The sequence below is a fragment of the Aquarana catesbeiana genome, linkage group LG06, assembly GCF_042186555.1.
Source record: "Aquarana catesbeiana isolate 2022-GZ linkage group LG06, ASM4218655v1, whole genome shotgun sequence".
NCBI lineage: Eukaryota > Metazoa > Chordata > Amphibia > Anura > Ranidae > Aquarana > Aquarana catesbeiana.
The window spans coordinates 59,668,534-59,681,335 of record NC_133329.1 but is presented as its reverse complement, the minus strand read 5'-3'; the positions used below and the strand labels follow the sequence as shown (position 1 = coordinate 59,681,335).

Here is a 12,802-nt window from a genome sequence, read left to right as displayed (position 1 = left end):
CAGTGTACATCAATAAAGGAGAAAAATTACTTGTTTGCAAAATTTATTAACAAAATATTATATTTTAAAATAATTATTATTATTAAATCCAATTGTATTAAGTGTAATTCATATAAGCTTGAATAATAATAAACATAATTACTAATTATTATCACTGTTCTTAAAATTATTCAATAATCACATGCTTACTGGGCACCTAAACCCCCCTCCTGCCCAGACCAATTTTTTAGCTTTTAGCGCTGTCACTCTTTTAATGACAATTGCGCGGTCATGTAACACTGTACCCAAATTAAATTTTTATCATTTTTTCCCCACAAATAGAGCTTTCTTTTGGTGCTATTTGATCACCTCTGGGTTTTTTATTAAAAAGAATTTAAAAAGACCGATTAAAAAAAAAAAAAATGCAAAACCGTTTTATATTACTTATTATTACTATTATGATTATTATAAAAAATAATTAAATTGATTAAATATACAATTTAGTTTAACCTAATTATAATTAATACTTTATATATTTTTAAAATGATTATTTATGTCAGTGCGGCTGTAGACGTGTTTACCTACGGGAGGACTGCGAGGATCAATAAGAAACTTTTTTTTTTTTTATCTGACTGATGAAATAGCCAGTACACATACCGTACAGGAATAGGTAGAGAAGCCAAATTTTGCTCCCGTCACTTGACACCGATCACGCCAGCTGATGAGAAGAATAATCCACACAAATCTATTTTGTTTAAATCACAAGAAGTGGATGTGTCCTTTAAGTCGATCAGTGTAGCAAAGAGAGGTTTTTTTTTTTTTTTTTAAAGTAGATGTCCCCTTTGAACACTCCCCTCATTGGCACATGGAATGTGTGCTTTATCTGGACCTTGGCATTCTTTTATCTCCTTTTTCTGATGGTGTTCCAACTTTCTGTCCTCTCTCTGTTATGGCTTCCCCTCCTTTATACTGTTTCATCCTTGGTCCAGAATTTTCCTGCCCTCTTGCCCTAATCCCTCCTATTCCTATTAGCCTCACCTAGTCCTGAGACCGGCCTCCCTCTTTTTTTCCAGGACCTCAACCTCACCCCATTCAATGTGCTATCAGACAAAGGTTAAAAGAGGACAGAGGTGGCACAGCGGAGTTGAGTTTCTGCAGAGGAACAACAAATCCCAGCATGCAAGATGTTCTCTTTATAAAGGCTGACTGTAGACATGGGAATGGGAAATACTTTATTTAACTACTTAAAGACCAGGCCCATTTTTCAGACTCTGTGTTTACAAGGTAAAATCAATTTTTTGCTAGAAAATTAAAGGGCTGCATGCTGTGAATGGCCGGGCAGTCTTCTGGGACCTGTGATGTGTCCCAGAAGATATTCAGGGAGGGAGGGGGAGAGGTGATCTTCCTTCAGGCACCGTGGCACCAGGGGAGGAAGTGAGAGCTGGGTACCTATAAAAACAGGTTACCCACTCCTAGGGTTGCCACCTGTCCAGGATTCACCTGGACAGTTCGGGTTTTGAATCATGTGTCCGGGTTTCAGACCACCTGAAACCCAGACACATTATTCAGACCAGACTCTGGCTTCCCAGCAGGGTTGCTGTCTGTAGTTGTCTAAGCCAAGAGTGTAATGTGTTCTCAGTGTTCCCCCTTAAATCAGAAGCATCCCTTAGTTCAGAATCCCCAGAGTTTTCCCTTACATCAGTCTGCAGAGTCTCTCCTTACAGTGTAAGGAAACTCTGCAAGTTCAGATGTAAAAGGGGAACTCTGCGGATTCATGTTTAAAAGGGGAACTCTGTGGATTCATGTTTAAAAGGGGAACTCTGTGGACTCTGATGTAAAGGGGGACTCTTGTGATTAACTTCATATGATTAGAATTGTTATTTAATCACAAAATATATGTACTGCATAGGATATGCTGTAAAAAAAAAAATGCAGTGCGCTGCTAAAGTCTTCTGGTTTGACTTTAAGAAAAGGTGGCAACCCTACCTGCTCCCCCACTCCCTCCAAAAAATGGCATGCTAAATGTGGCATGTCAGGGGGTCACCATCACTTAAGGCGGAAGTTCCATTTTTGGGTGGATCTCCGCTTTAAGAAGGTTAAATGGTCCTAAAATCTGGAGATAATCTCAGAGTTCACAAACATTTACAATCTCTTGTGAAACATTGTTACAATATTTTGCTGTACTGAGACAGCAACAGAGAGCAATAACTTCCAATAATTAACATTATCCAACCAGATATCTAGAACCGATATTTCAGGGTTTGGTGGAGATGAGAGTTCAACCTCAGGACAGTCTCTTCTATCTTTCAGAAACTCTACTGGTGAGATCCCTGTGTTGAGTTCCTGGGTCTGTACACCTGCTGTGCCCATTATGAGGGGTTCCCACCATCCCTGTGCTGAGTTCTCGGATCTGTACACCTGCTGTGCCCATTATGAGGGGTTCCCACCATCCCTGTGCTGAGTTCTCGGGTCTGTACACCTGCTGTGCCCATTATGAGGGGTTCCCAGGTCTGTACTGTTAAGCCGTGGACTCTTGTCTGAAGGGCATTGGCCCAAACTTGTCTTGCATACAAACGGCAAGGAATTGTCGGCCAACAAACACGAACATAATGACGCACTATGTGGTTTTTTAGCTCTATAGCGCCACCCTTTGGGCTCCTTCTGCTAATTTCGTGTTAGTAGAAGTTTGGTGAGTGTTGATTCATGCTTTTCTTTTCGCACTTTTCATTTAGCGCTTTTCAGTTTGTTTCTGAATGGCCGTTCGTCAACCAGCCATGTTGCAGAATCGGAGGAGACAACGTATTATTTATTATTGGCCTTGAAGTTATTGCTTTGACATTATTTTTTTGGTTGAATAATAATGATTTGATTTGATTTGATTTGGTATATTTTCTATATTTTTGGATGCAAGGAATGCACTTTTTGGTTAAGTTCTATTGGCAGATAGCATGTCTAATTTTATTTGTTTTCTTTTTTTAGTATTTTTGTATCACCAGCAAAGCAGCTTCATTATTATCCCATTATAGAGAAGAAGAGAATTGTGCGCTGCATTTCGAGATTTCATAATTTGCCGCGTCACGAATGTCAATTCTCCATTACGAACGCTAGTTTACAAGACCGACCGCTTCCGGCTCGTCCTTGCTTCCGAGCATGCGTGTTTGTACTTTGGCCTTTTGTCCGACGGACTTGTGTACACACGCTCGGAAAATCCGACAACACACATTTGTCCGTGGAAAATTTTAAAACCTGCTATCCAACATCTGTCTGTGCAAAATCCGACAACAATTGTCCGATGGAGCGTACACACGGTCGGATTTTCCGACAACAGCCTGACATCACACATTTCCCGTCGGAAAATCTGATCGTGTGTATGAGGCTTAAGGGTTAATTCTGCTCAGACCTGGACAATCAGTAGGAATCTCGGAGCCGCAGGAGACACTCAAATCAACACACACAGTAGAGTTGTTTCAATGAATGCTCAAATGTAATGGTAGGTGAGCAAAGTTTTATACAGGATATGGACAAAGAATATTGCACAAAGAAAAGGAGAGAAGGAGGGAGGACAGAATTCATCACGAGGCATAATTCCTGAATAAACATATAGCATCTCAGACATAATTTAAACTATTTAATGCTGACCTTTTGACTTTGTCTGAAGACATCATTTCAAAACCAGTTCTTACCAGACCTTATCTATCCTGTGGTCATCATGACAAACAAGACCCTAAAATAAAGATATTCCTCTGTCAGCTATTTTAAAGTTTTAGTCGTGTTAACTCTTTCTCACCCTTCATGTACACCTGCTGTGCCCATTATGAGGGGTTGGAAAATTAATGTCGAGAGTGGAAAGCTATCACATACAATTTCCCAGTGTGGTTAAATGGTCATAAAATCTGGAGATAATCTCAGAGATCACAAACATTTACAATCCTTTGTGAAACATTGTTACAATATTTTGCTGTACTGAGACAGCAACAGAGAGCAATAACTTCCAATAAATAACATTATCCAACCAGATATCTAGAACCGATATTTCAGGGTTTGGTGGAGACGAGAACTCAACCTCAGGACAGTCTCTTCTATCTTTCAGAAACTCTACTGGTGAGATCCCTGTGCTGAGTTCCCAGTCTGTACACCTTCTGTGCACATAATGAGGGGTTCCCACCATCCCTGTGCTGAGTTCCCGGGTCTGTACACCTGCTGTGCCCTTTATGAGGGGTTAATTTTGTTTATTGAAAACTCTTACAAACAACAACTTATGTACAATAAAGCCATAATAAATAAATAAAACATATTTACAAAATAATTGAATACGATAATACAAAACAAGAACATTATATATGGTACAAACCAAATTGCGCACAACACAATCCCTATGGGAGAGCCAGACTAAGGAACATCACCGTCACCATGCATGTAGCCTTTTATCAAAAATATATTTGATCTTGAAAATCTAGGGGAGTGAATCAAGAATACAAAGAAAAGCCGCGCACCCCGAGATCAACAGGCAGCAGCTACAGAGTCTTGATATTCTTCCATGCCCTTATCCAGGCCTCCTGCTGCCACCTGCCTTTTTCAAGACCCTGAATCTTCCCAACCTCACCCAGAATGTCCTGCACCACCACTTCGACAGGGAGGATTTTACTCCGTAAGGATACCGTGCACTCCACGTGAAATAACGGACTACCAGACTAACTAAAAAAAGTGTTTCCAAATCATAATCCCGACGAGTCTGGAATGCCCCATACACATCTACTGACATGTGCCTTGGCTTCGTGTGATTTTGAAAAAGGGTTTGGGACTTTCTTCCACATTTCTAGTGCACAGAGCAGCCCTTCAGGTCTGGTATGGATTTTAAGGGGGAACCCCGTGCCAAAATAAAAAAAAAATCCTCCAAAAATCCATACCAGACTCTTATCTGAGCACGCAACCTGGCAGGCCGCAGGAAAAGCGGGGGGGGACGAGAGAGTGCCCCCCCCTCCTGAACCGTACCAGGCCACATACCCTCAACATTGGGAGGGTGTTGATGGGGACAAGGGCCTCATCCCCACAACCCTTGCCCGGTGGTTGTGGGGGTCTGCGGGTGGGGAATTATCGGAATCTGGAAGCCCCCTTTAACAAGGCGACCCCCAGATCCCGTCCCTCCCCCCTGTGTGAAATGGTAAGGGGGTACTTTTCCTACCATTTCACAAAAAAACTGTCAAAAATGTTAAAAATGACAAAAGACAGTTTTTGACAATTCCTTTATTTAAATGCTTCTTCTTTTTTCTATCTTCTATCTCCTTTCTTCTATCTTCCTTCGGTTTCTTCCTCCAACTTCTTTTTCTTCTGGTTCTTCTGGTTCTTCCTCCGGTGTTCTCGTCCGGCATCTTCCTCCGCGGCGTCTTCTTCCCTTCTTCTCCTCGGGCCGCTCCGCATACATGATGGCATGATGGGAGGCTCCCGCTGTGTGATGCTTCTCCTCTTCTGACGGTTCTTAAATAACGGGGGCGGGGCCACCCAGTGACCTGCCCCCCTCTAACGCACGGGGACTTGACGGGGACTTCCCTGTGGCATTCCCTGTGAGGTCAGAAGGGGGCGGGGTTACGTAACGGGTGACCCCGCCCCCCTCCCTGACGTCATGGGGAATGCCACAGGGAAGTCCCCGTCAAGTCCCCGTGCGTCAGAGGGGGTGGGGTCACCGGGTGGCCCCACCCCCCATTATCTAAGAACCGTCAGAAAAGGAGAAGCGTCACACAGCGGGAGCCTCCCATCATGCCATCATGTATGCGGAGCGGCACGAGGAGAAGAAGGGAAGAAGACGCCGCGGAGGAAGATACCGGACGAGAACACCTGAGGAAGAACCAGAAGAAGAAGAAGATGGATGAAGAAACCGAGGGAAGATAGAAGATAGAAGAAAGAAGATAAAAGATAGAAGAAAGAAGAAGCATTTAAATAAAGGAATTGTCAAAAACTGTCTTTTGTCATTTTTAACATTTTTGACAGTTTTTTTGTGAAATGGTAGGGGTACTTTTGTACCCCCTTACCATTTCACACAGGGGGGAGGGCCAGAATCTGGGGGTCCCCTTGTTAAAGGGGGCTTCCAGATTCCGATAAGCCCCCCGCCCGCAGACCCCCACAACCACCGGGCAATCAACATGGGGCCAAGGTGTTTTGGGGGGCTACCTCAAAGCACCCTCCCAATGTCTAGGGCCTTTGGCCTGGTACGGTTCAGGAGGGGGGCGCTCTCTCGTCCCCCCCTCTTTTCCTGCGGCCTGCCAGGTTGCGTGCTCGGATAAGGGTCTGGTATGGATTTTTGCTGGGACCCCACGCCTTTTTTTTTTCATTTTGGCGCGGGGTTCCCCTTAAAATACCAGACCTGAAGGGTTTGGTATAGATTTTGAGGCGGACCCCACGCCATTTTTTTTTCAATTTTGGCCGGGGTTCCCCTTAATATCCATACCAGACCTGAAGGGCCTGGTATGGAATTTAGGGGGACTACCCACGTCGTCTTTTTTTTTTTATTTTGGTTCGGGGTTCCCCTATGGGGAATTCCTATGCCGTTTTTATCAATGAACTTTTATGTGTATTGTCGAACCGGCAATTCATTAATAGCCGCGAGTAGTTTTGACTTTTTTTCCTTTGAAATGTCATTTTGCTGTCAGACTGTTTAAACACGGGAAACATGCGCCCCTTTACAGGCATACTATAGACACCCCCCAGGTATGAAATTTAAAGGAATATTACACTTTTATTGTTTCACTTTAAGCATTATTAAAATCACTGCTCCCGAAAGAACGGCCGTTTTTAAAACTTTTTTTTGCATTGATCCATGTCCCCTGGGGCAGGACCCAGGTCCCCAAACACTTTTTATGACAATAACTTGCATATAAGCCTTTAAAATTAGCACTTTTGATTATTCATGTTCGTGTCCCATAGACTTTAACGGTGTTCGCGTGTTCGAACAAATTTTTTGTCTGTTCACAAGTTCTGGTGCGAACCGAACAGGGGGGTGTTCGGCTCATCCCTAGAGTAGAGTGAGCTGCTGCAGATGGGCACAGCACTGGATCGAGATAGGACTCAGGTTAGCATAAGGGGGGGTTAGGTGGAAATACAATTACTGCAACATTTTTTACCTCAATGCAGAGAATGCGTTAAGGTAAAAAATGTTGAACTTTTAGAACCACTTTAATAAAGTGCCCAATAGCACAGTAGAGCTTTCTTAAAACAGAAGGTCACATGTCTCATTCTACCAAATATCCCAAAAATAAGAGGCATATTCCTCATTTCAGGACAGGAGGTGGAGCCATCAAATCATTGCTTTATACCCCATCGGCCAGATCCACATCCAGAATTGCTGGTTTATAGTGCCAATACTGTATAGCTTAATATTATAGAGGTGTTTATTCCAAACTCCATTCAACTGTTTCAGGTTATTTGGCCATCATCAGTGCAGTGTATAGAAGCCATGGCTTCTATGGTGTAGGGCTTGGCACCCAGCGAGACATACCATGAAGAGAGGCTGGGAGCCAGTAATTCCTGGAGCACTGCAGAGCTCAGACCCCAGGATTCTTTCTCACAGTCATTCATTAGATCCTCTTCTCTTATGTTACCTCAATCACCTGCAGTATGGCAAACTCAGTCCGAGGACGGAGGTCCAGACTCCCAAACAGTCACTGATCTGTGATGGAACAGTTGATCTTAACTGTACACAGCTCTTTGAAGAGTCCCACATTGCTAGCAGGTTACAGAGCAGGATGTACGGAAACAGCAAAGTACATATGAAATTTTGCCTTATGACTTTCATCCTCAATTTTTTATTTTTTTTTATATTAATCTCTCTCACAAAAGTTATTCAGCTGTTTGAAAATCAGAAGTACAGCATCTGTTTTTAAGAAAAGTGACTGCCCACAATCCAGTCTAATGGGTCTACAAGAAGCCAGGTGCCAGGTAGAGTCAAATATGGCTGTGGAGGTGGAGCGTGGGGTTGTAGAACAGGCTTTGTGTTGCATTGGCAAAAGACTGGAGACTGGCATTGCAAATGTGCCGTGAGTCCACTGGCTGCCACAGGCATATTTATTGGACACCTGCTCCTGTCCACGGACATTGACAGACAAGAGCAAAAACAACAGATTTTTACAAACAGTCTGTAATTTAAAGGATGGTTGGAAAACCTGACACCAGTAATCTTCTAAGCTATTTGTAAGGGGAACTTTTTCCAACTGACCATTAAAGCATAGGACATCCCTCCCACTGACCACCAATGTAAGGAGCATTCTTCCCACTGACCACCAATGTAGGAGACATTCTTTCCTTTGACCACCAATGTAAGGGACATGCTTTTCATTGACCACCAATGTAAGGAGCATTTTACTGACCTCAAATGTAAAGGGGTATTCCGCCCACTGGCCACCAATGTAACAGGCATTCTATCCACTGGCCACCAGTGTAAGGGACATTCTTCTTACTGACCATCAGTGTAAGGGGCATTCTCCCCACTGACCACCAGTGTAGGGGACATTCTTCACACTGGCCACCAATTTAAGGACCATTCTTTCCTCTGAACACCAAATGTAAGGGGCATTCTTCCCATTGACTTCACACTGACCTGATATGTAACGGGGCATTTTCCCACTGACTACCAATGTAAAAGGCATTTTATCCACTGGCCATCAATGTAAAAAGCATTCTTTCCATTAATCACCAATGTAAGGAGCATTTTTCCACTGACCACCAATGTAGGGGACATTGTTCCCACTGACCAGCAATGTAAGGACCATTCTTACCACTGACCACCAATGTAAGGACAATTCTTCCCTCTGAACACCAAATGTAAGGGGGGCATTCTTCACACTGACCACCTAAGTAAGGGGCATTCTTCCCATTGACTTCTAATGTAAGGAGCATTCTTCACACTGACCACCAATGTAATGGGGCATTTTGCCAATGACCATTAATGTAAGGGAGAATTCTCCCCACTGATCACCAATAGAAAGGACTTTTTACCCACTGATAGGCCCAATCTTCGACCTAGCAGTCCGGGGCATACAATACACGTCCACCCAGACAGCCGTCCTGGTGGCACTGAACATAGATCACCTGACTCCAGCCAAATATATAGGTGCTCCCAGCAGGCCAAGGGATTCAAGAAAACCCCTGCCCATTGGCTGAGATACCCCAAATACCCATAACCTGACCTTGGGTTGTCCTTCTCATATCTAGTACCACCAAGTACCCAGCCACCTAGTGGTAGAAGAGAAAAGTGCAACAAGGCCAAACTTAGGGAGAAATCAATGGATCTCTATTAATCAACCAGGATAACTACTCCTGGCAAGTAAATTTGTGAGGAGCTCCCTGCCTAAGCTATAGAGTGCTACATGAGGGAGCAACACAATTTCCAACCTCAATTTTGTTTTCTGGCCATTAATAATAATACTATTTAATCTCATTATTGTAATTTAAAAAAAAAAATCCTATTGTTGTATAGAGTAGCCCTAGATGCCAAATACACAAAGTACACCACATTCCTTATTTTTTTATTTGTTCCTATATCTTAACTTATTGTTCACATTAACGTACTATGAACTGTAGATATAGTATTTATTAGCAGGGTGAGTCTGAGACCTGAACTATTTCAAGAGTTCCTCCCTGGTAAAATTTTGAGAAATGCTGGTATAGACTATGGAAAGGAGAACACTTTGTGAGCACAAATTGTCAGCAAATTTAAGAGGAGCCGTGACATTTGGAACATGATATTTACCAATCACTGCAAGTTATGTAATTTTCTAATACATAAATCTCAATGGGGACAAAGACAGCAATTAATATATATTTTTACCTGGGGAAGGTTTACAACCTTTTCTTATCTGGCTATCTTAGTTCCCATTGGGGAGATTCCCCTCACTTCCTGGCCAGGTGACAAATATCTGATGGAACTGGAAGTAAGTGGAAATCTCTCTATCTAATCCTTTCCCACTCAATATGGTTGGGATTGGGCTTTCATAGTTCAAACACAGGTTGAGAAAACATGGTACCTGATCTCCAAAAGTGTAATGTGATTGATAGAAGATGGCAGGATATAGAAGATCTACTGTATCAGGTGGAGCAGGATTGGATGAGCAAAGGTACCAGTGGCAACAGTGGCAGGTATTTGTTACATTTAAGCACAGGAAGAACAAAAGGTGGCTGTCTTTTAGATACCGGGTCTTGGTCTTCTGAGAAACCCGTCTAGTCTAGGAACCATAGGCAAGTGAGCACCACCACAGACAGGTTGAAGTCAACATGAGGAAGCCATGTGGCTTTGAATACAAACTGAGGTTGATGAGGTTAGGACATAAATCAAGGTGTCCAGAACCTATCTGACCAAGATCATGACCAGTGAAGGAGGTAACAGGAATCAGAGCTGGATACACCAGGAGAAGATAACTAAAAATGTTGTCACCACAATGAGGTGGATCAAATGTAGGTAACACAGATGATCAGTAGGACTGGCCATTCAAAGTACTGATATTTTCTCCAGCTTGGGAGTGTGTTATATAGACTGGGGATCCTCATGTGCCAGAGTTCAATAAAGTCATTAGGTACAAATTTTATTGATAACTAAATTGCTGACTGGTCCTGATAGCTTCGTCTGAGACTTGTCTAATGGTATAAATCCAACACTTTTATGAAGTCGGTGCACCAGCCTTTGATCCACTCAGGACTGTGGCACAAAAACCTACCTTTTTATTTAGGCTGTCCAAGCATGATTGGGCCATGTGCTCCCTTCATTAGCAAGAAAGACATAAAAGGGGCCTGAAAACTAATCACTGAGAAGGAAACCATGTTTCCATGTTCTGACTGGATGTCAGTAATTTCTTCCTAGACAGAGAAAGAGAGGTAAACTCTGGCATTCAAGTGCTTATTTTTTGTATAGCCTTAGGTTGTATTACCAAATGCCACAAATGAGAGCTTGAGGAACATTAGTAAAGATGAACACTGGATTTTATTTGGACATTGGTGGAGATAACAGGCAAACACCAGATAAAAATGTAATTTCTGAGAAAAAGATGTATAACCTTGGTCAGTATATTGTTGCCCATTGTCTCATTTCTGCTTACTTACGTCTCCTTTGTAACACGGCAGGAAGTGAAGGGAAATCTCTCCATGTGGACATAGACAAGAATACATAGCAATATAAACCTGAAAAAAGATCCCCAATCTATCCAATGTATTTTGCATGGAAAATGTGGAATTATGGGACCAGTAGACCTAATAACCGATATTTCAGTTATCAGTAGGCCTAATAACTGATATTTCTGTTGGAGGTAGTTCTAGTAACCTATTTTTCAGTTAACAGTAGACCTAATAACTGCTATTTGAGTTGGTGGTAGACCTAATAATCAATATTCCAGTATGTGGTAGACCTAGTAACCAACATTACAGTGGTCGGTAGACCTAGTAACCAATATTCCAGTTGGCAGCAGACCTAGTAAACAATATTTCTGTTGGCGGTAGACCTAATAACCGATATTTCAGTTGGCGTTAGACCTAATAACTGATATATCAGTTGGCGATAGACCTAGTAACCAATATTTCAGTTGGCGGTAGAGCTAGTAACCAATATTTCAGTTGGCGATAGACCTAGTAACGAATATTTTAGTTGGCAGTAGACCTCATAACTGATAATTCAGTTGGCAGTAGACCTAACAACTGATATTTCAGTTGGCGGTAGACCTAATAACAGATATATCAGTTGGTGGTAGACCTAATAACCAATATTTCATTTGGTGATGCATATTGTAGAGTTAAGCCACTTAATGGTTTCTTGTTTCTCTTGGCGACTCTGGTAGTGAGATCACTGCAGACAAGTTCCCAGGTTTAGAGAATACACTTTGAGGAGTGAGAACACCCCGAGGTGGGAAGGAACACATCTTCAAAGTAGGTAATTGAAGAACCAGGAACAATAAGGAGATTACCAAGTAACCAAGATGTAAAAGAATCCCTCAGGTGATAAACTCCACCAGACTCTAGTTATAACTGAAACATTACCCTTAAATTGTTTCACGAGATCACATATGGGCAGTAGGGAAGCTTGTCCTTGGAAATTGATAAGAAAGTTGGCCAATTATCACGAGAACCCCAACGTTCTCCCTAAATCAGACATGGGTAACTTCCTGTAAACACAACACACACGCATATCTAAGCTGCCATCCCTGCCCAGAAATTACAAGCTTGTAGAAAACCTTATGAAAAATACAATTAGATTACATAGCGCAACCAGGGAAATTTAAACTTAATTTTATCACCCTGAATTTAAAGCCATGAAACGTGGGTTTTTTTCGTCAAATAAAGGAATCCGATGTTTATGAACCAGGTGACTCTGACCCATCCTTAGACAAATGTTACCAGGCGCCTCTGCCATTCGGACCCCCAACAGGTTTTCTAGACCTCTCCTAACAGGCATTTATTCAAACCTCTCCTGGCCATCTCTTTCTCTGTCAACCAGCACTGCAATTACAGGGAACATGAGAGCGTGGTCCCACAATGCATTCTTACACAGATTAGCGATGACTTACAACAGAGTTTATAGGCACTGAGGATACATCCCAACTTCACACATCAGACACACAATAGTCTTTTCAAATTTGTGCATTCTTTACAGCAATCAAAAACCAGCTTATTCAGTTGTATTTTTAATATCCAAAGGTGGCAGTGCATAGAAAAGGTACGGTTGCAAAAAGTTTCAAAGGCTGTCAAAGAGAGACATACATACGAGCAAACAGTATTAAAAGTAAAAGGGATAAACTTACAGAAAATGAATTTCTCCTGCTTCTGAGGTTGGAAATAAAGGGTGGATCATACC

At 42.3% G+C, this 12,802-nt stretch overlaps 1 protein-coding gene across 1 annotated transcript in view; it reads right to left on the bottom strand.

The window, feature by feature from the left end:
* The window catches only part of LOC141148506 (sulfotransferase 1C4-like), a 58,460-nt gene extending 57,261 nt beyond the window's left edge, over positions 1-1,199 (bottom strand). Inside the window, exon 1 of the mRNA XM_073636033.1 lies at positions 637-1,199. The gene's annotated coding sequence lies outside the window, so the exon portion shown is untranslated. The remainder of the gene's footprint in view (positions 1-636) is intronic.
* Between the last annotated feature and the right edge of the window lie 11,603 nt (positions 1,200-12,802).